The sequence below is a fragment of the Lutra lutra genome, chromosome 6 (assembly GCF_902655055.1).
Source record: "Lutra lutra chromosome 6, mLutLut1.2, whole genome shotgun sequence".
NCBI classification, from domain to species: domain Eukaryota; kingdom Metazoa; phylum Chordata; class Mammalia; order Carnivora; family Mustelidae; genus Lutra; species Lutra lutra.
The window spans coordinates 109295712-109318630 of record NC_062283.1 but is presented as its reverse complement, the minus strand read 5'-3'; the positions used below and the strand labels follow the sequence as shown (position 1 = coordinate 109318630).

Genomic DNA, 22919 nt, shown 5'->3' with positions numbered 1-22919 from the left:
CTTTCTGGGGAGGCGCGGTATTCTCGCCGTGGACTGCAGGAGAAATGCTACGTTTTCAGGTGCTTTTTTCACCCGAGCACTTCCGCACGCCAATTTCTCCCTTCGGGAGTGCGGGGGCCAGTGCCCGCCCGCTCTTGCGGAGCCCGCTGGGCGTCAACTCCCTCCCGGCGCCGGGCCGCTAACCAGTCCGATTTCTCAAGAGGGTCGTACGCTGAGGCCGCCCTGAGCTGCAAAACCCCCGGCCCAGAGCCGGCCAATCTGTTCTGGGCAGACTTGGCCCGGAGCTGGCGGTAGTCTTGCCTCCCAACTGCAGCAGTTAGTTTGAATTCTGGCGCCACTCCCGCGCCACGTAGAGCCAGACTCGACAGCGACCGCACACCGCGCGCAGCGGGCGCGCACGGGAGACTGGGCGAGCGTGCGGCGGGCGGCCGACGCGCGCACCACGCCCCGAAACCAGCCCCCGAAAGAAAAGAGCCGCCGCGCGCGCTCCCGCTCTCCTCCTTCATGAAACGGCCACGCCCCGTCTTCTCCCACGTCCAATAGACGCGAGGGGGCGTGGCGACCTCTGCCTGACTCAGGAGAGGCTATAAAGGGAACTGCTGGAGACGCAGCTCGGTCTTTTACGTCTGGACTTGGGAAGTGTGGTCCTGTTTGTGGGTGAGTGGGCCTCGCGGGCGAGTACCTGGCGGGCGAAGTTGGCGCGGGCTGAAGTTAGCTGCAGCTCTCTGAGATTTTAGACCTTTGAGCTTGGGGTGCTCTGGGTTCGAAAGTTGCACGTGGGAAACACGCAGCCAGACCGCCACGTGTCCTGCGTGATGGTGGTGGTGGCGGCGGCGGCGGCAGGCTTCGAGCTTAGGCGTGCGGAAGCTGGTGCTGATAGCCGCGAACGCTGCGCGCGGCCTAGTTAAGCAAGGGCCGACACCCGGCTGGTGGAACCTGGGGGGCGGCGGCGGAAGAATAACCATATTCCCGGGATTTGGGGCAGAGACTTAGTTTTACATTGGGAATAAGAGGCCTTTACTAATTAGACGATTGTTTTTCTTTCTCGTCGCAGATCAGAAGATCGTTTGAAAATGGGCAGTCCCCGACCTTGTCTGATATTGAGCTGTACTGTGCCCAGATGGCGCTGTATGCAAACCAGATTAGTAAAACAGGCAGGGTTCTGGCATTCTGTAAAAATGCTTAATCTTCAAAATAATTGGTCCGCTGCGGGAACGGTGGGCTCTCAGTGGTGTAAAGGAGCTGTTACCCGGAGATGGTGAGGTAAGTACGATTGAGAACTTAGTTTTTAAACTGAAGAAGTAAACCTGTTGATACACAGGAAAAGATGTATTCTTGAAATTTTCTTAATAGGTGCAGGGGGAAATTCCAAAACACGTGAGAGAATATTTGCTAGGAAATGGCTTGATTGGAACCTGACCGTCTTAACTCAGGTATGTGTTGGGCTAGTACTTGAATTCAGTATGCTTAGTCCATAATGTAGATGAAGTGAAGAAATTTTTTTGTTCTCAAAACAGCATCCTGGAGATTGATGAACAATAATGGAGCTATTAATGTCACTGAGGAGCAACCTTGCTTTAAAGTAAGTTGTGTGGTCTACAAAATCTACTACACTATTTCTGGTACCGTACTTCCCATTTAACGTTTCCTATGGATTATGGTCTAATCAATGATGAAACCTATCCCGAAGCTGACTACCTGAAGAAAAGCATGTACGGATTCGGCTTCTGAGATAAGACCAATAACTTTTGTTGTCTGGATTTTATAAATGAGAAGGTTCTGTTAGGTCATAAACCCTATAGAGAGAAAACTGCTACCTCACAATGATGTACAATGGGTTTTATTGTGGGTTTTTTTTTTTTTCTTTGCCACCAGTGAGGTGTCGCTGTCTGCCCATGGAAAGAGGCCCAGTTTGCAGTAACCTGCCTAAGGCATAACTCATTTCTGTGAGTGGAGATTTTTTATTTAATAGTTGGTCATTATTTTGTCCTTGGTCTTAATCTGTGATGATCTTATCCCGAACCTGAATATCTGTTGAGAAAACTTATACGGATCTGGCTTCTGAGATAGACCATATGAGGACAAAGATTTTTTTTTTTTTTTTTTTTTTTTTTTTAAGAATTCTTTTGCTCTTCTGATGTTAATAGTCTTGTAAATCTCAAATGTTTTTCCTTTTCTAGGGCAAATGCCACCAGATTTACTTGTATGAAAAACATAAGGAAAAGCTCTTCATTTTACTGGCATGGGAAGAAAACCTACAAATCAAGACAATATATCTATTTTTATTTTTGTAAACATTAATCAAATTGAATGTATCCATAAGAATTAAGCCTTTTACTTTTGTCACACTGCCCTAGTCACAACCTGTTAGTCAAATTGCTTTGTAGATCTAGTTCTATTTTAAATACAGGAATGTGTAGAACACTAATTTTTATGGTGAAGTCTTTTTTTTTTTTTTCTCTCCAGTTAACCAGACTTGTAATCCGATCACTCTGAATGCCTTACCCTTGGTCACCTGTTTGAATTAAAAATGTGTGAATGTAATTAAAGCTGAGTGAAAATTGGAGTATTGCAGGGAAATCCTTGGGGTTTTTTTGAAGAATAGACTTGGTTTGGCAGTATCACTGAATAAGTACAAATCATCTTGGCTTTTTGTGTGGTACTAAATATTCCTGGACTAATGGTGAGCAAAATGGAGAGACTGCCTGTTAGGGAGAGAAAAATACCAGGTATCAAAATGATCAGTGATTACTGGTCCTAATTGCAATTGTATTTTGAAAGGATGCTCAAGATGGGAAATGTAGAATGCTGAAAATGAAGAGAACACAACGTAACAATTATGGGTAATGGGGGAAGATAAGGGAGTTTAAAGTAGTTAAACATTGCACAGAATGTAGACTGTAATAGCATCTGATGTAACCAAGATGGGCCCCATGCATGATCATTTTCCATAAGTAGCTGCATAAGTTAAATTGTTCCTAAGCCCATACTTTGGTGCCAGTCAAAATAATAGAATTTTTGTCAGCTTATAATGAGCTGTATTTTTCCCTAAAATATTTTCCTGGCTTTTAGTGAAAATTCAGTTTTGTACCCATGTAGCTCAGAAGAGGCTCATGAGACTGACAAGCATGTTCGGTTATTGGTCAGGCACAGAGTGGATTTACTCAAGTATTAAAATGGTGTACAAAATACACATTGGAAATAGCTTATTGCAGCCAAACTAGAATATAAGGTATTAATGCCACCACATAGAGGTCAAGTATTCTGAGTCCCTGCACACTATTGAACTATAGGTTCAATGAATTACAAGTTGTCTGCAGGAAATACAAACCAGTCCTTGGATAGGAAGTGTGAGGTGTCTAAATTTAGACAGGGTGTGGTCCCTTTAATGAGGCCTTAAGACTTGAAATCCAGCAATGGGAAAAGCCGCTTGGCATAATGGATTACACATGGTATCTTGATGTTACCAGAAGGAATTGGGAAAGCTGTGTTGCTTTAAGACTATCACTTAGAAACTTGAAGATCAGGGGCGCCTGGGTGGCTCAGTGGGTTAAAGCCTCTGCCTTTGGCCCAGGATCCTGGGATCGAGCCCCGCATCGGGCTCTCTGCTCAGCGGGGAGCCTGCTTCCTCCTGTCTTTCTACCTACTTGTGATCTCTGTCAAATGAATAAATTTTAAAATCCTTGAAAAAAAAAAACTTGAGGATCAGTGGTATAATGTATATGATGTGGAGTGATTTGGCAAAATATTAACTACTGAAGTTGTAATTCCTCAATGCTATTCCTAAATTAAAGAGGCTTTGGTTAATGACCTTGTTAGTTGCATTTATTCAAAAAACAAATGTGCCTACATTATATAAATCAGTTTCTTTACGTTTGGTTTTAATCACCCAAGATCTTAAGTACCTAGTACCTTAGCTACCTAGTTGGCACTTATTTGCATGCTAAATGTTAGGTGTACATGATATTCATTATTGCAGTAGATGATAGAAGCAAGGTCTGCACAAAATTTTCAGGGAAGTGTCTGCCCTTTTGTCAAAGCTGGCACACAGGACTTGAAAACAAGTTGTGAAATTTGCCTTGGGAGCACTCTGACCTCCGTTCCTGCAGTTGTGTTATTGCTCACTTCTCTCACAGTTTTTTCTGGTAATGTCACAGGTCTTCAGTTGATAGACTCCAAATCAAGTTTATGTATTGTACTGTACTGGGCTCTAATAAGGAGGTCAGAAGTAAAACACTTCCTGTGTCCTCTGTTAATAGTGGTACAAAGTGACAACAGACAAGCTATAATAAAAGTACTGTGAGAAAGATACTTAATATCTGAGGCAATTAAACAGTGGATTTGAATCAAAACCAACCCAGAGATGTGAGGAATATAAATCATTAGGTATAAACACGTGAGGTAAAGATTGTATGCCCCAGGACCTGAGAGTGATGAATTGGGAATTTGGGTATCAATTGGGTGGTCAGATACGGGACAAATAAAGTGGAAGATAAGGCTGAAGTGTTTTGGGGCAACTGTAAAGCTATGGTCATTTGAATTACCTAAAACTTGACTTTTTTTTTCAGTGGGAAGACCTAGAGCAGAAAATCACATAGTTTAGTCCATTTGATTCTGCAGAGTCCATACTTGAACAAATCAGGACCAAAAAGGTACAATTTAGTGAAATTAAGCTTGGAACTTTAACATATAATTAACATCAGCTTCCATTAAAATGGAAAACAACTACTAGATTTGGATGATGTTTTTTCATTCACACAATGGAGATTTTGGCTGTTAGAGTCTACTAGCCTTACTATTTGGGAATCTAACAAACCAGGTAATACCTTTATATTAACAAATAGGTAACTACTAGTTACAAACAGGGACCTTAAGTTACCTGGATAAGGGACTTAACCTTTCTGAGCCTATGTGCGACTTAATAGAGAACTTAATGGAGACTTAAAGACTCAAGGAATAAAGGAATATGGCTATAATAGACTGGGATCTGCATGGTTAGTACTGATTTCAGATTTTGAAGGAGCAGTCTACATGTGTGTGGCTTTAGCCAATAGGAATTCTTTTTTTTTTTTTTTTTTTTTTTTTAGATTTTATTTATTTATTTGAAAGAGAGAAATCACAAGTAGGCAGAGAGGCAGGCAGAGAGAGGAGGAAGCAGGCTCCCCGCTGAGCAGAAAGCCCGATGTGGGGCTCGAAACCAGGACCTGGGATCATGACCTGAGCCGAAGGCAGCGGCCTAACCCACTGAGCCACCCAGGTGCCCCAGCCAATAGGAATTCTTTTCTATGCTTTCCATCATGCTTCCAGATTATCTTCAAATATGGTAGGCTTAGACCTACCATTTGGTGCTTTCTAAAACTAGTTCTGTTGCCAGAAATAGAATATCTAGTGCACCTGGCTGCCCAATCAAGTATTCTCTGAAGTGATTATGCACCTTATAAATCCTTACTGTTTGCTCAACCCATAGGAAATCTTGTGCTTGGGCTCAGATTTTTAACACCACTTGCTCAGTTAATCTTTAGTTGAATTCCAGCCTGCTAGGATAGTCTGCTTATCTTTTGCTAGTACTTCCTCCCTGGGGATGAGACCCTCTTTCCCATGTTAACTCCCAAAAGCTTGATTCAGGATACTCAGAGCATGGTATTTAGTATTCATAATTGCCTAACTGAATATTGCCACTGCCTCTAGTCTCACTCCACCTCACTGATTCTATGTATTTGGATATGTACAGAGATCAGATCAAAGCACAGGTTTGCCATGCAGTTCTGGAAGCTTTGTGGACCATCTTAGGGTGGAGGAGAGGGTGTCTTTACAAAATGAAAACCAGACTTCTCTCTCATTCTCATAAATGCTGACCTCTTCCCTTTACTACTAGCACATCACTAAAGTCCTGGCATGCCATGTGGCTGAGTTATAACAGGAAATAAGGATTTAATCTCACAGAATCCCAAATCGGGTGTAGTATAATCTAACCTATTTGGGAACTTTATCTTAGTTATACTTACTCAGTTGGTTCTAGTTCTTTTCAAGAGTGTTAATAATCGAAAAAGCATTTAAGAATACTCAAAATTTATCATTTGAATACAAAAAGATTTAAAATACAGTGCATTACTTTAGTGAGGTCAGTTAACTTTTGACCTACCTACCATTGCCTCCTAACTATTGATACAACAAATTGTATGGGTTTAAATATACAGTTTGGCAAGTTTTTCCGTTGATATACACCCATGAAATAATTACCACAATCAAAATAATGACCATTTCTCACAAGTATTATATTGCAGAGGCTTGATTTTGAACATGTTAGATTTGAGATGGAATCTAATATCCAAATGAAATTTTGAGTTAGGTAGAGAAGTTTGGAGCTCAAGGAAGAGATCTGAGCTGGAGAAATAAAATTGGAGTCATCAGCATGTGGATGGTATATTTAAAGGCATAAGATTAGATGAGATCACCAAGAAGTTAATATAAAGAGAAAAGAAGCGGTCTAAGAGTTGAGTCCTGGAACATTCCAAGAGTAGGGAATTCCAGGATTAGTTAAAATCCTGGAGGTTATTTTGTGCCAAGGGACAAAAATTGGGAAGTAGAAATCTGTTAAGTGTAACTGCCATATCAGGAACAGAAACGAGATGAAAAGTAAAGGAGTTCTGAATGGAAAGCAAGGATGAAAACTAGCAAATAATTGCTTGGGTTATAGGGCTGGAGATACCCTTGATTTAATGCAGAGCCTTAGCATGGAAATTGAACGAATTAGTATCTGAACTTTCCTGGTAAAGTTCCAGGAAAGAATAAGATAAGGAATCTAGGAAGTATGCTAGGGTGTTCATCAGACAGTATCTATTTAGAGAGGTGGAGTTAGCTACAGACAGGTTTGTTTTATAGTGCAAAAGTGCCTGCTGAAGGTGAAAACTACCAATTTTAATAGTTAATCAGCATAATTCTTACTATTCTATGGGGCTTATCTGCCTGGGAGAAGAAAGCAGATCAATGAATTAATCCAAAATTAGGAGTAAACTGGCCAGGAGGAGCAAAACAATGACAAGCCAAGGGCACTGAGGATGTAGATAAAACTTAAAATTATTAACCTTGAGATCCAGGCTGAATAGGGGGAAAAAAGTGAGAGTCCCAAGTAAGACAAAGATCAGACGTACCATGGAAAGATGCTGATGAAATCTAGGTAAAATAAGGTCCTCTCCACTGAAACTACAAAATGACCCATAGCATGTTGTATTCTGATTATTGGTTTATCGCTTTCTGGCCCTAGAATGTGAAGTCTTTACAAGAAGAATCTGTACCCTTTAATCTCTTAAATTCTGTCTAAGACAATGTAATGGCTCCTATAAAAAATAATCTAAGTAGAATTCAGCTTGTATATTTAGGGCAATTATGATGTGATTTAACTTCTCCAAAAGGGGTAAAAGAAAATGAGAAAAGTTAGAAGATGTTAAGGACAAATATATGTATCCCCCAAAATTAATATATTGAAGCTGTAGCCACCTAGGGTGGCTGTATTTGGAAATAGAGCCTCAAAAGAAGTAATGGAGTTTAAATAAGCTCGTAAGGGGAAGACTCTGATTCAGGAGGAAGACTGTCTTTACTAAAAAACAAAAATAAGAAAAAAAAAACACCAGAGAGCTCATTCTCTCCCTCTCCCCAGCAGACCCACAAAGCAGAGGTCATATGAGCACATAATGCGATAGTGAGCACCCACAAGCCAAGATAAGAGGCCTCAGAATGTTGGACTTACAGCCTCCAGAACTGTGAGAAAACTTCAGTTCTATTGTTTAAGCCACCCAGTCTGTGATATTTTGTTATGATAGCTCTATAGACTAAGAAGCAAAGGATAAGTGGCCACTGCTATAATTTTGGGAGTTTATATTTAGCTAAAGAATTATGAGTAATAGCTATGAAAAAAGCCCATGCAATGTAATCTCTTTGGTTTTATACATTTTCCCTTTAGGTTTCTATTTACTAAATTGGAACCAAATCTACAATATGCTTTTTTAATTGAATATTAACAAACAAAGCTGCTTCTCCCCTTGTTTCATCAAGTTCAGTTTTTTGAGAAATAGATAATTTTTCAATAAAAATTATCACTATTAAGAGGGATGCCTGGCTGGCTCGGTTGGTAGAGCTTGCAACACTTAATCTTGGGGTCATGAGTTCAAGCTCCACATTGGGCATAGAGCTCCCTTAAAAAATAAATACTATCAGAGAAACCAGAGATTGAAATGAAACTCTTTCAGATAGGAAGTGAATGTTGTCTGAAGTCATATGCTTCACAGGAAAAACTTTTTGACATAAATGAGATTACTTCTTTCATAATCACTTCATGTAACAAAAAATGGTTTTGGGCTTACTGAATATTTCACAGTCTAAAATTTTGTTTTTTCAAAATATTGTTAAAATGTCTCTGCTATGTAGAACAATCTATACATTCGGCGCAATCCCTATCAAAATACCATCTTTTTTCACAGAGCTGGAACAAATAATCCTAAATTTTGCATGGAACTGAATAATCCTAAATTTGTTCCTAAATTAGGAACAAATAATCCTAAAATTTGTATGGAACTGAAAAGACCCCAAATAGCCAAAGAAATGTTGAAAAAGAAAACCAAAGCTGGTGAGATCACAAGCCTGGACTTCAAGTTCTATTACAAAGCTGTGATCATCCAAACAGTATGGTACTGGCACAAAAACAGACACATACATCATTGGAACAGAATAGAGTACCCAGAAACGGACCGTCAACTCTATGGTCAGCAAATCTTTGACAAAACAAAAGAATATCCAATAGATAAAAAGACAATCTCTTCAAAAAATGGTGTTGGGGGGCGCCTGGGTGGCTCAGTGGGTTAAGCCGCTGCCTTCGGCTCAGGTCATGATCTCAGGGTCCTGGGATCGAGGCCCGCATCGGGCTCTCTGCTCAGCAGGGAGCCTGCTTCCCTCTCTCTCTCTCTCTGCCTGCCTCTCCATCTACTTGTGATCTCTCTCTGTCAAATAAATAAATAAAATCTTTAAAAAAAAAAAATGGTGTTGGGAAAATTGGACATGCAGGAGAATGAAACTGGACAATTTCCTTATACCATACACAAAAAAATAGACTCAAAATGGATGAAAGACCTAAATGTGAGACAGGAATCCATCAAAATCCTAGAGGAGAACACAGGCAGCAATCTCTTGTAACTTTGGCCACAGCAACTTCTTGCTAGACACGTTTTCAAAGGCAAGGGAAACAAAGGCAAACATGAACTATTGGGACTTAAATAAAGCTTTTTGCACAGAAAAGGAAACAGTCAACAAAACCAAAAGACAACAGAAAAGAATGGGAGAAGATAATTTGCAAATGTCTTACCAGATAAAGGCTAGTATCTAAAATCTATAAAGAACTTATCAAACTCAACACCCAAAGAACAAATAGTCCAATCAAGAAATGGGCAGAAGACATGAACAGGTATTTCTCCAATGAAGACATACATACAGCCAACAGACACATGAAAAAATGTTCCACATCTCTTGGCACCAGGGAAATACAAATCAAAACCACAATGAGATACCACCTCACACCAGTCAGAATGGCTAAAATTAACAAGTCAGGAAATGACAGATGTTGGCAAGGATGTGGAGAAAGGGGAACCCTCCTACACTGTAGGTGGGAATGCAAGCTGGTGCAGCCACTCTGGAAAACACTCTGGAAAACAGCATAAAGTTTCCTCAGAAAGTTAAAAATGGAACTACTCTATGACCCAACAATTGCACTATTGGGTGTTTACCCCAATACAAAGGTGGTGATCAAAGGGGCACCTGCACCCCAGTGTTTATAGCAGCAACATCCACAATAGCCAAATTATGGCAAGAGCCCAGATGTACATCGATAGATGAATGGATAAAGAAGATACTGTTTGTATGTGTGTATGGAACATACATATATATGGAATACTACTCAACCATCAAAAAAATGAAATCTTGCTATTTGCAGTAACATTGGTGGAACTAGAGGGTATTATGCTAAATGAAATATGTCAATCAGAGAAAGAATTTCATGATCTCAGTGATGTGTGGTATTTAAGAAACGAAACGGGTGCCTGGGTGGCTCAGTGGGTTAAAGCCTCTGCCTTCTCCTCAGGTCATGATCCCAGGGTCCTGAGATCGAGCCCCACATTGGGCTCTTTGCTCAGCAGGGAGTCTGCTTCCTCCTCTCTCTCTGCCTGCTTCTCTGCCTACTTGTGATTTCTGGCAGTCAAATAAATAAATAAAGTCTTTAAAAAAAAAAAAACAGGATCATCAGGGAGAAGAAAAAAATAAAATAAGATGAATTCAGAGAGGGAGACAAACCATGGGAGAGTCTTTTTTTTTTTAATTTTTTTTATTTATTTATTTGATAGCCAGAGATCACAATTAGGCAGAGAGACAGGCAGAGAGAGAGGAAAGCAGGCTCCCTGCTGAGCAGAGAGCCTGATGCGGGGCTTGATCCCAGGACCCTGAGATCATGACCTGAGCCAAAGGCAGAGGCTTAACCCACTGAGCCACCCAGGTGCCCCGGGAGAGTCTTAATCATAGAAAACAAACAGGGTTGCTGGAAGGAAAATGGGTGCGGGGATTGGGTAACTGGATGATGGGCATTAAGGAAGGTACGTGATGTAATGAGCACTGCGTATTATAAGACTCATGAATCACTGACCTCTACCTCTGAAACTAATAATACATTAAATGTTAATTAATTGAATTGAAATTTAAGCTTGAAAATTTTAAAAATAACCCTCCCAAAGATAAAATTTCCTTTTTCTCTATGAACATTAGGATTGCAGTAAGTTTTAAAACTTATTTTTTGTGGGGCGCCTGGGTGGCTCAGTGGGTTAAAGCCTCTGCCTTTGGCTCAGGTCATGATCCCAGGGTCCTGGGATCAAGCCCCACATCGGGCTCTCTGCTCAGCGGGGAGCCTGCTTCCCCCTCTCTCTCTCTGCCTTCCTCTGCCTACCTGTAATCTCTGTCTGTCAAATAAATAAAATCTTAAAAAAAAAAAAAACTTATTTTTTGTAACTGACAGGTCATACCTATCATAATTTTGTTCCCTATTTAATGCAAAACAGTATAAAACAATGACACTTTCACTTCTTTTAATTTTTCATAGTACTTTGACATATATCATCTCAGTTTCTCTTACAGAAACCCTGGAAAGTAGATAAAAGAGGCATTATTTGGTATTCATATGTTTTATATGTGATAAACTAAGATTGAAATATTTAAAATATAGGCTGTTTAAGGTCTAGATCACTAGAAGGAATGATTTCATCATCTGTATTTTGCATATAAAAATACTGGTTTTTGTTTTTGTTTTTTTTTGGGGGTGGGACATTTAATAAAACACTGACAGACTAGGAGGCATCCAAAGAAAGAAGACCAAGGTTCTGTAAACAATTCATTCTGGACAACATTTTAAGGACTTGGAAATATTTAACCTGAAGAAATGAATTTCAAGGAAAAATATGGCTAATTTTAGATATTTGAAAGTATATCAGGTGGAACAATAGTATATTAATAATAACCCCATGTGGTAGGTACTATTATTAAGCCACTTTACAGATGAGGTAGTTGAACCTTAGAAAAGTAACCTAGTGAAAGTCACAAAGGAAGTGGAGGAATTGGCATTTAAAATCTGGTAATCTAAGTCCAAAGATGCTGTTCTTACCCTGCTAAATACCAACCCCAAAGGAGTAGTTAATTTAAGTGTTTCTCTAGAAAGCACAACAGAGATTAATGTACTAAATAAAAAGAGGCAAACTGAGCCTAAAAATGAAGTTCCTTATATGAGAATATACAGCCTCCAAATCATAGTCTCCTGTCCGTGTGAGTTGAAGAAAGGGAGCTGGCCCTAATCAGCTTTAAAGACTCTTTCAAGTCTAAGTCCAGATTCTTCACTTGCCCAAGGTAACCCAACTAGTTAATGACCAAAATGACAACCAACATCCTCTATCCCTTTCTCAGTCCAGTGTTCAGTCCACTAAGTACAGTGCCCCAGTTTTTCCCCCCAGTGGTAATGTAAATTTCCTCAAAATTCACTAATCTGTGAAAATGGGTAAAATCACATTAAATTGTACCTGCTCACTGCCCTTCTGTTGACACAGAACCTCTAGCCCCTACAAAATTCCTTCAGAGAGGTTCTGGAGTCCCATTAGAGTATCTCACATATATTCACAAATAGGCCTCCTGATGCCCTTTCTGATATTCTGCCTATTACTATGACCCTTCCATCGGGTACCCCCACATATCCAGTGCCTCCCACAAAGCATCAAAGTCTCCTTTCTTGCTAATATTCATAGTCCAGAGGGGTATTGTGCTCTCATATCCTCCTCTTGGTACTATGCCTCATAAAATAGAAATCTGTGCAGTTCCTATTGTCAGCCTTTTGTCATAGACATTTTTCCATGAAGGGAACCTGGCTGGCTCAGTCTGTAGAGCATGCAACTCTTGATCTCCTTGGGGCCATGAATTTAAGCCCCATGTTCAGAGTAGAGTATACTTAATAAAATAAAAAAAAAAAATGTATCATACATGTTTTCCCATAGCACTGAGACCTGGTACCTATAGTCAGACTTGGGTTTAGTACTTTCTTATCCTTCTCCTCTGCCCCATGTCTGATCTCTTCCTAGCAGACTCCTACCTTGCAATTCAACCTAAGATCCAGGAAGGCTCAGCCTCATTAGTCCAGACAAATCTGAATCTCAGATTAGGCTTAACCTTGCTATGTCAATAGTAGCCTGAAATCCACTTTTTTTTTTTAACGTTTTTATTTATTATTTTTTTTAAAGTAAACTCTCTACTCAACGTGGAGCTCGGATTTACAGTCCTGAAATCAAGAGTCACACACACACTCCACCAACTGAGCCAGCCAGATGCCCCAAGTAACTTTAATCAACTACTTTTATACAAAAATGTTGCTAATAGTTAATAATTTACCTATATTTGAAGAACATGGATATTAAGCATACTAAACTTCTCTGGAGCAATAGTGAGGTGTATTCTTTGGGGCACATCTCAATTCTCATCTTTTAGTTATATTACTGTTGGAGACTATCAGCTTATATTGCACTTCTTTTTCAAAAATGAATGCAGAGGGGAGCCTGGGTGGCTTAGTAGGTTAAGCGTCTAACTCAACTTCAGCTCAGGTCATGATCTCAGTGTTGTGAGATCAAGCCTGTGTCAGGCTAGCATGGAGCCTGCTTAGCAGTCTCTCTTTTCTTCTTACTCTGCCCCTTCTCCCACCTTGCTTTCTCTTTTATCTCTCTCAAAAAAAGAAAAAAAAAAAAGAATACACAAACATTGATCAAAGCCAGCAATGTCAGGCTAGTGTTGAAATTCATGCACTTGTCTCTACATTCTACATACCTGGATATAGCTCAGTTTCTTGAGGGATGTTGTTTGCTTTAAATTGTATCTGTTCCTCTGAGATTGAACTTGATAGGTTTAGGCGTGTGATGATTCAGAAATATGCTAAAATTTATCCATTTGTTCATTGAGTAAGTAAGTAGTGAATAGCTAACATGTACAGGTACTGTCTGTCCTAAGCACTAAAAATATAGCAGTAAACCAAACAACCAAAATCCCTGCCCTTGTGGAGCTTGTATTTTAGGAGGAGGGGAGGAATACTAAATAAATACATACATTATAAAGCATATGGGAAAACGAGAAATGATATGAAAAAAATAGAACACAAGACATTGGGAGTGGGTTTCGGGAGGGAAATAGTGGTGTGATTTTAAATATAGTTGACAGGGGTGCCTGGGTGGCTCAGTGGGTTAAAGCCTCTGCCTTCGGCTCAGGTCATGATCCCAGGGTCCTGGGATTGAGCCCCACATCAGGCTCTCTGCTCAGCAGGGAGCCTGCTTCCTCCTCTCTCTCTGCCTGCCTCTCCCCCTCCTTGTGATCTCTGCCTGTCAAATAAATAAATAAAATCTTAAAAAAAAAAGTTAAAAATAAATAAATAAATAAATATAGTTGACAGAATAGGCTTCCATGAGATTAAGCAAAGACACATAGGAGATGAGGGATTGAGCTATGCACATATCTGGGAAAAGCACATTCCCATGGCAGCAGCCCAAAGACTGAAACGTGTGGTAAAGAATAGAAGAAATAGGCCATGCAAATCATGTAGGGCCTTATGGGTCATTAAAAGGATTTTATTCTGAGTAAAATGAGAAGCACTGCAAAAAACAAACAATAACAACAACAAAAACCACACACACAGAAAACTAGAAGTGTGATTCATATGCATCAAAACTTGTGAACCCTGCCCCCTAGGGCCCTGATTGTAGTCTCTGCCATCTACCATTGAAAGAAAACAGGGCTTATTGAATAAATGACTGATTACAGATCTTGAGGCAAGAAATATACAAGATGAACCTTGTGCACCTTGTTAGAGCAGAGAGCAAGAAAGCTACCAAAGACTCCTAGGATTGTGTTAAAAGAACTCTAGCCAACCTGGAACATCTCCTACCACACAAAGATGTAAATTTAGACTATTACCAAGGATAAGAACTACAATAGTTTGACATACATACAATTTGTTCAAATCTGTGAATTCATAATGATACCTAAACAAAACAAAACTGATTTTGATGCTCTTTGAGGATGCTGGTGAACCAACTCATCAGTTTCAGAACTGGCAAATAAAGGGACTTTCCAACACCAATTGTAGTAACAGATAATCAAATAAAAGGTAAGTTTCTCTTTATTGCTGTATCCTATTTAATAACTGAAAAAGATTAACATAATTAGAATGCCATCATTTTGCAAACATCTCACAAATTAATGTATTTAAGCAATGATCATTAATGGCCGCTAACAATAAGAAAAAGAGGAGCAACCTTATTATAAGTAGTTGATTGGAAGTTCTGGGATCATGTCAACAATATACAGATACTTTATGATCCACTCTCCACAGGAAATATGCTTTAAATAATTTTTCCATTAAATGTGATATATTTATCCTAAGATATTAGCACTCTCCATTCTTTGCAATAATGTCACACATCTGCAAGATGTCTGATCAGTCTCCCCAGAAAGAGTTCCTTGAATGAATCTACAGTTGTTGTTTTTTAAGATTTTTTTATTTGACAGACAGGAAGAGAAGGAACATAAGCAGGGGGAGTGAGAGAAGGAAAAGCAGGTTTCCTGCTGAGCAGGGAGCCCAATGCGGGCTCCATCCCAGGATCCTGGGATCATGACCTGAGCTGAAGGCAGATGCTTAACGACTGAGCCAACCAGGTCCCCCTCCTGGAATAAATCTAACAAAACTCTAGAAAACTAATTATTAACATGAATAGCATAGCGTGAGATTTATCACTTCAGCTTCAGCTGCATCTTGGAGAGGTGTGTTTGTTACAGACACTTTAAACTCTTCTGTCAACTCGTGATATCACTCCTGCCCATGTTATTATTGTCTACCTTAATAAAGAGCCATATCTCACACGTATCTCAGAAGGTAAAATATGCTCAATACCATATTAATGTTTATTTTAGATTTATAGTTCATAGATGATTCATATTACAGTGCCCCAAATTTCTTCAAACATTCTTCTTAATATAGAATACATACAACCTCTTAGATCCAATGATATCCAAATATAAGAAACTGTCTCCTATGCAATTTCTTGTTTGCCATTTTCTGGGAATTTAAATTATTTATCAATTTTTCACTCACATAAAGAACGATCTGCAGAGCATAAACTTCCAAAGTAAGTAAAATATACATTTTCAACTTTAGGCATGTAAATATATCTAATTTTCTAAAGGCTATATTTTAATTTTTCTTATTCAACTATTAAAACTTATAAAAAAATTATAAAAAGATATCTTATAAAAATGTAAAAAGAAGGAGGATATTAAAAGTAAAATTAAAATAACTTATAATTCCACAAGTTAAAAATAACCACTATAAAAATGTTTTATTTATGTATGCAGATATAAATTTTAGTAAAAATTTGAATTATACTGTCCATGGTTGGTTATCCCGATTTTTTTTTACTTAATATTCTTTTTTTTTTAAAGATTTTATTTATTTATTTGACAGAAAGATCACAAGTAGGCAGAGAGACAGGCTGAGAGAGAGGAGGAAGCAGGCTGTCTGCTGAGCAGAGAGCCCGATGCGGGGCTCGATCCCAGGATCCTGAGATCATGACCTGAGCCTAAGGCAGAGCTTAACACACTGAGCCACCCAGGGCCCCTTTGCTTAATATTCTATAATGACAATCTTCAATGCCTATAGAAATTCTTCTACTTGTTCTCATTAACAACATCCAGAACATTTCATTTTTTAAAAGATTTTTATTGATTTAAAATCCAATGCTCTTTGAAATTTTCAAAGAAGCAAGATTTTAAGAGAGAAGAGCAGGAGGTTCTCAACCTAACTTCCAAAGACAAGAACCACCTTGATACTCTTAGGTATCCATTTTATCCCAAGAACAAGAGTTACATGGGGTGTCTGGGTGGCTCAGTCGTTGGGTGTCTACCTTCAGCTCAGGTCATGATTCCAGGGTTCTGGGAGGAACCTTCCTCAGCGGGGAGCCTGCTTATCCCTCTCCCTCTACCCCTCCCCGCTGCTTGGGCACACTCTCTCTCCCAAATAAATAGAAATCTAAAAAAAAAAAAAAAAGATTTTATTTATTTATTTGAAAGAGAGTGAGTGAGAGAGACAACACAAGCCAGGGGAAATGCAGAGGGAGAAACAGAGTCCCACTGAGCAGTGAGCATGATGTTGGGCCTCTATCCCAGGACCCTGGGATCATGACCCGCTGCAGGCAGACACTTAACCAACTGAACCATCCAGGCACTCCAGAATATTTCATTTTTACGGATATTCAATAACTAACCAATTCCCTAAGTAAGACTGAAAGTTTTTATTGCTTTGAATTTTGTCATGACGACCAATTTTATAGCAATAAATACTCCAAATGATAATGCTACACTGGTTATCCTTGGGTGGTGGGTTTATATTACCATCCATGAATTTTTTGAAAGAATTTATTTATTTATTTGACACAGAGAGAGCACAAGGAAAAGGAGCAGCAAATGGAGAGGGAGAAGTAGCCTCCCCCCTGAGTAGGGAGTCTGATGTGGGGCTCAATCCTGGGGCTCCAGGATCATGACCTAAGCTGAAGGAAGACATTTAACCAACTGAGCCACCCAGGCATTGTCTCCACCTGTGAGTTAAAATGCTTCTGGTAATGTATCTTCTCACATCCATTTGCCTTTCTAGTCCATACTACACCCCAACTAGTACCCTCTCTCCCAGTCTTTTCCCCTGCCCAGTCTACAGGAGTAAGAAACTACCTAACACACTTAACCATGTACATCCTTCCAGCTCCTTGCCTTAAGTAAAATCTACTACTTCCTTGAGGATACCACCTCCTTTTGCATCCTCTTTTTTCTTAAGGAATCTCCACACCCAACATGGGGCTCGAATTCAGGACCCCAAAATTAAAGGCCAAATGCTTTACCACCTGAGCCAGCTAAGTGCCTCCCTTTGCAGGCTTCTTAAGCTATTTCCCTCAGATGAGAAAGTTGAGGTCAGTATCTTCCTTGCATCCTACTGCCACTTCTTGACAATTAATTCTTTCATCTTTATGTACAACCCTTGATTTAAAAAAAAAAAAAGATTTTACTGATTTTGGCGGTGCCAGGGGTGGTGGGGGAGAGGGAGAAGGAGAAAGAGTCCTAAGCAAACTCTGCACTAAGCAAGGAGCCCAAGGCGGGGATGGATCCCAGGACCCTGAGATCATGACCTGAACCCAAACCAAGTCGGTCGCTCAACCAACTGTGCCACCCAGGCGCCCCTTCTTCCCTGATTTTTTCATGTTCATTCCACCTGACTTGCCACCCTTTGAACTGCCTTAAGGCAGTTCTTTTCCAACTGTCTAATTACTGCCTTTTACTAATTTTGAAGAGTTCAGGACCAGGTTTGCTGTGCTATTCTTCATCATCTGTTTCCAATGTCCACACATCAACGTCCAAACAATTTGGCTTCTCAGTTCTTTGACTTCTTCCATTTTCTGACCTCCACACCAAGCATTCATACCTGGGATCCACTGGCCTTCAAGGAGCCATGATGATTCAAGGGATCTATGAATTTGGGCAGGGAAAAATCTGTATCTTTATTTTCACTAAGCATTTACTGAAATGTAGCATTTCCTTCAATCATAACGGTAGATAATATACCACCGAATTACTAGTAGTAGCTATGGCTTTATCACCATAGAAAACACAGCTATTTTTATATACATTGCATTACTGTTACTTTCATATACAGATACGTAAGAATTTTAGGTATGCTTATTTCTACCTAGAAATTATGGTTCTTTTTAAGCCTGCCACTAGATCTTGTTGTTTAATGCAAAGAATCACATTATCTTAGTCCATTCAGGCTGCTATAACAAAATACCACATACTAGATAGCTTATTAACAACAAAAATTTATTTCTCACAGATACAGAAGCTGGAAGTCCAAGATCAGGATGCCACCATGGTTGGGTGAGAGCTCTCTTCTAGGTCACAGCTTCTCAATGTATCCTCACATGGTAGGAGTGAGGGAGCTCTTTGGGGTCTCTTTTAGAAGAGCACTCATTGCATTCATGGGGGCTCCACCTTCATGACCTAATCATCTCCCAAAATCTCAACCTCCTAACACTATCATGTTGTTGTTAGGATTATGACATGTGGGTTCTGGGGGAACACAAACATTCGGGTCATGGCACACATACATTGTTGTAGCATACATTTAATTTGTTTAAAGATTTTTATAACGGGGTGCCTGGGTGGCTTGGTCATTAAGTGTCTGCCTTCGGCTCAGGTCATGATCCCAGGATTCGGGGATCATGACCTGAGCCAAAGGCAGTTGATCAACCAATGGAGCATCCCAGGGACCCCACAAACATAAGGAGTCTTGATTCAATGTTTGTTGAATGAATGAATGTGATTTGTGGAACTAGAGGAGGAATTTGCCTTAGACCAAAGGAGAGATACCATTCGATTGTAGTGAGAGGGAAGGAAAAACTGGCTGCATGTGATGCCTGGCACAAGGAAATTGTGTCAGCTGAAGTCTTTAAAATTCTCCATGAAGAAGGAAGTGAAATCTCTCCTGAGGTGTGGAGAAAGTTGAGTTACGGGGAGGGAGGCATTAAGAGGCGTGGAACAGGGGCACCTGGGTGGCTCAGTTGGCTAAGCGTCTACCTTCTGCTCATCCTGGGATCAAGCCCCACATCTGGTTCCTTGCTCAGTGGGGGGCCTGCTTCTCTCTCTCCTTCTGCCTGCTGCTCCCCCGCTTGTGCTCGCTCTCTCTCTCTCTCTAATAAATAAATAAAATCTTAAAAAAAAAAGAGGTGTGGAACAGAAAGGAAGTCTGAAATGGGGAAGAAAACTAACAGGGGAAAGAAGGACTGCCTAGAAGGATTGAGGGGCTGCTTCAACAGATGAATGGATAAAGAAGGTGTGGTCCATATATATAATGGAATATTACTCATCTACCAGAAAGGATGAATACCCACCATTTGCATCAACATGGATGGAACTGGAGGGGATTATGTTAAGTGAAGTAAGTCAAGCAGAGAAAGACAATTACTATATGGTTTCACTCATATGTGGAACATAGGAATAGCATGAAAGACATTAGGGAAAGAAAGGGAAAACTGAAGGGGGGGAAATCAGAGGAGGGGGGATGAACCTTGAGAGACTATGGATTCTGAGAAACAATCTGAGGGTTTCAGAAGGGAGGGGCGGGGGGGTGGGATAGCCAGGTGTTGGGTATTAAGGAGGGCACCTATTGTAATGAGCAAGGGGTGTTATATGCAAATAGTCAATCATAGAACACTATATATAAAAAAAGATGAATATAACACATTAAAATAATGAAGTGGGGAAAAAAAAACATTGAAAAAGGAAAACAGACAGTGTATCCATAATAACTCAGAAATAAAATTCTATGAAGCATGATTTGGTGTAATTAAAAAAAACTTTTGTCATATTTCCACTTACTTCAAGGCAATTTCAGATAAGAATCTGAATTTAAGTATGATTTATGGGTATTGTTACTCGTATCTGGAAAAATATGCAAACCTAGAAGTGTTTTGACAGGGCTCATGACTTTATAAAAAAATCTAGACCCTTCTAATTTATCAAAAAGAGGACCATGGAAAGTGTTTATTTAAATTATGCAAGGGACAGATTTAATGGTTTTGTTAAAAAAATATTGTCATAATAAAGTCAAAATCCTTAATCATTTAAAAAAAAAAGAAGCAGTATTGAGGGGCTGGTTGAGGGTAGAGCCCATGAATGTATAGTGGCATAAATCTGCCCTGCTGTGTGACTTCTGTACCAAGGCAAATGGCTGGGGCAAATAGCTGGGGTTTTGCCAGGAAGTAGCCAAGGAAAGACAACAGGGGTAGGCAATTGGGAACGTTGGCACAAGAGGACCACTGAAAAGTCTTGCAGTTAGGCTAGAAGGGAAGGGAAGTTAAACACAAGTACCGTATATTTGATATACAGTATTTCCCCCTTATCCACAGTGTCACTTTCTGTGGGTTCAGTTACAGCACCTACATCATTCGCTTCACTTCATCTCATCACGTAGGCATTGTATCATCTCATGTCATAATGAGAAGGGTAAGTACGGTACAATAGATATCTTACGAAAGAGAATATGTTCACATAACTTTTATTACAGTATTGTTAAAATTGTCCTATTTTATTATTATTGTTTTTATTTTATTTTATTTTAAACAAAGACTTCCTATGTTTGTTGTAAGTTATATCCTTCCCCCCCCAAAAAAGACCTGTTGAAGTCCTAAATCTCAGTGCCTCAGAATATGACCTCATTTGGAAATAGGGTCACCGCAGATGTAATTAGTTTAGATGGGGTGGACCCCCAATCTAATATGACTGGTGTCCTCATAAGATGGTCACATGAAAGCAGAGACACAGAGGGAATGTAATGTTGCAATGAAGGCAGAGATTAGAGTTCTGCAGCTACAAGCCAAGGAAAGCCAAAGATTGTCTGCATCCTACCAGTAGCTACAAAGAGGCAAGGAAGGTTCCAGAGGGAGCATAACACTGTCAACACCTTGATTTCAGAGTTGTAGCCTCCAGAGCTGTGAGACAATAAATTTCTATAGTTTTGAGCCACCCAGCTTGTGGTACTTTGTTACATCAGCCCTAGGAAATAAATATACTGTTGTAGACACAAAACAGTAAACACAGCAATGATCCCTGGCCTGTTTGTGGAACTTACCTGCCCTCTTTAGAAACTGGATATAAACATGATCCCTTTTTTCTCTTCTATATTCAACTTCTTCCTTTCTCCTGGCTCCTCCCAACTTCAGGTATTCAGTATCTCTCTCTCTTTTTTTAAGATTTATTTATTTGAGAGAAAGGGAGGGAGAGAGCAGGGAGAGGGACAGAAGGAGAGGGAGAGAATCTTCAGCAGACTATGGGCTGAGTGCAGAGCCCACTACAAGGCTGGATCTCAAGAACCTGAGCCAAAATCAAGAGTCAGATGCTTAACCAGCTGAGCCACCCAGGTGCCCCAAAATATCCAGCATCTCTTTACATAGAAATTAAAATATCCCTGGCCTTCACATTCCTTTCTAACTAGCAGGTTATCTCTTGTTCCTTTTTTATAGCCACATTTCTTGAAATAGTCATCTCCACTTGTCTTTATATACTGATCTCCTACTTGCACTTAAGCCCTTTGTAGTCTCACCTTTGTCCTCTACTGAATTTTCCTCTGCCAAGGTCCCCAGATGAACTTGTCCCTAAAGCCAATGCGTTCCCTCCTTGTCCCCAAAGCCTTGCGTTCCCTCCTTGCTTGATCTCTCAGCAGCATCTGACCATGCTGACTACTTCTTCCTGCAATGCTCTTTTCATTTGGTGTCTGTAAAGCTATTCTCTCCTATAGTTTCTCCTTCTCAGACTGTTTTGAAGACATTTCTTCCCCATATATGTTGGTGTTTTTTAAGATACTAGGCTGGGTCCTTTTCTTACTTTGCACACTCTTCCTAAGCGATCTCTTTTATTTCCCTGGCTTTAGTCACAATCTGTATGTGGAGGATTTCCAAATCAATAGCTCTAGTTTGTATCTCTTTCCGGAGATTCAGATCTGAATATTCTATTGTCTATGAACATCACTACCATGGGATACATGTACCTCAAGTGGAACACTTTTAACTTCCTTCCCATCCCTCCATTTCAGTTTTTCCTCTAACATTCCCAGAAAATGACATTTCCATTCTTTCCATTGCCAAAGCCATCCTTGGACTTGTTCCTAACTCCCCTCTCCCTTATCCCTCTACAACCCAGCGATCCTCACATACTACTGGCCTGGCAGTCCAAATATTTCTTGAAGCCACCTGCTTTCCCCCAATTTCAAGGGCACTCCTTTAGTACCAACCACTATTCTCTCTCATCTCAATTACACCACCCTCTTTATTGCTCTCTGGGCCAGTGTCAGGGGCAGATGACTTGTGCAATCATGCAGAGCCCTCACTCGAAAGAGCCCCTCACTTGGTTTCATGTTCTGAGGTTGCCATTTTGGAGTACTTAATATTTTTATCTTTGAACTTATATTTTGTAAGTGAGGTCCAATAGGAGTCCAATAAAGCATATGTGTGAGCAGAGGAGATAAAGGCAATATGCATGTCAGTCATTTCTTGCCATTCTATTTCTTTTTTTAGAGAAGATTTTATTTATTTATTTGCAAAGAGAGACATAGCGAGAGAGGGAACACAAGCAGGGGGAGTGGGAGAGGGAGAAGGAAGCTTCCCACTGAGCAGGGAGCCTGATGTGGGGCTCGATCCCAGGACGCTGGGATCATGACCTGAGCTAAAGGCAGACACTGATTGATTGAGCACCCAGGCACCCCACATTCTATTTCT

The 22919-nt window shown here is 40.1% G+C and overlaps 2 non-coding genes across 2 annotated transcripts; both read left to right on the top strand.

The window, feature by feature from the left end:
* The first annotated feature begins 1664 nt into the window (after positions 1-1664).
* On the top strand, positions 1665-1734 carry LOC125103438 (small nucleolar RNA SNORD50). The gene has a single exon (XR_007128424.1). It is a non-coding gene; the product is annotated as a small nucleolar RNA SNORD50 (small nucleolar RNA).
* A 264-nt stretch (positions 1735-1998) lies between these two features.
* Positions 1999-2068, top strand: LOC125103437 (small nucleolar RNA SNORD50). Its single transcript, XR_007128423.1, has one exon. It is a non-coding gene; the product is annotated as a small nucleolar RNA SNORD50 (small nucleolar RNA).
* Positions 2069-22919: the final 20851 nt, after the last annotated feature.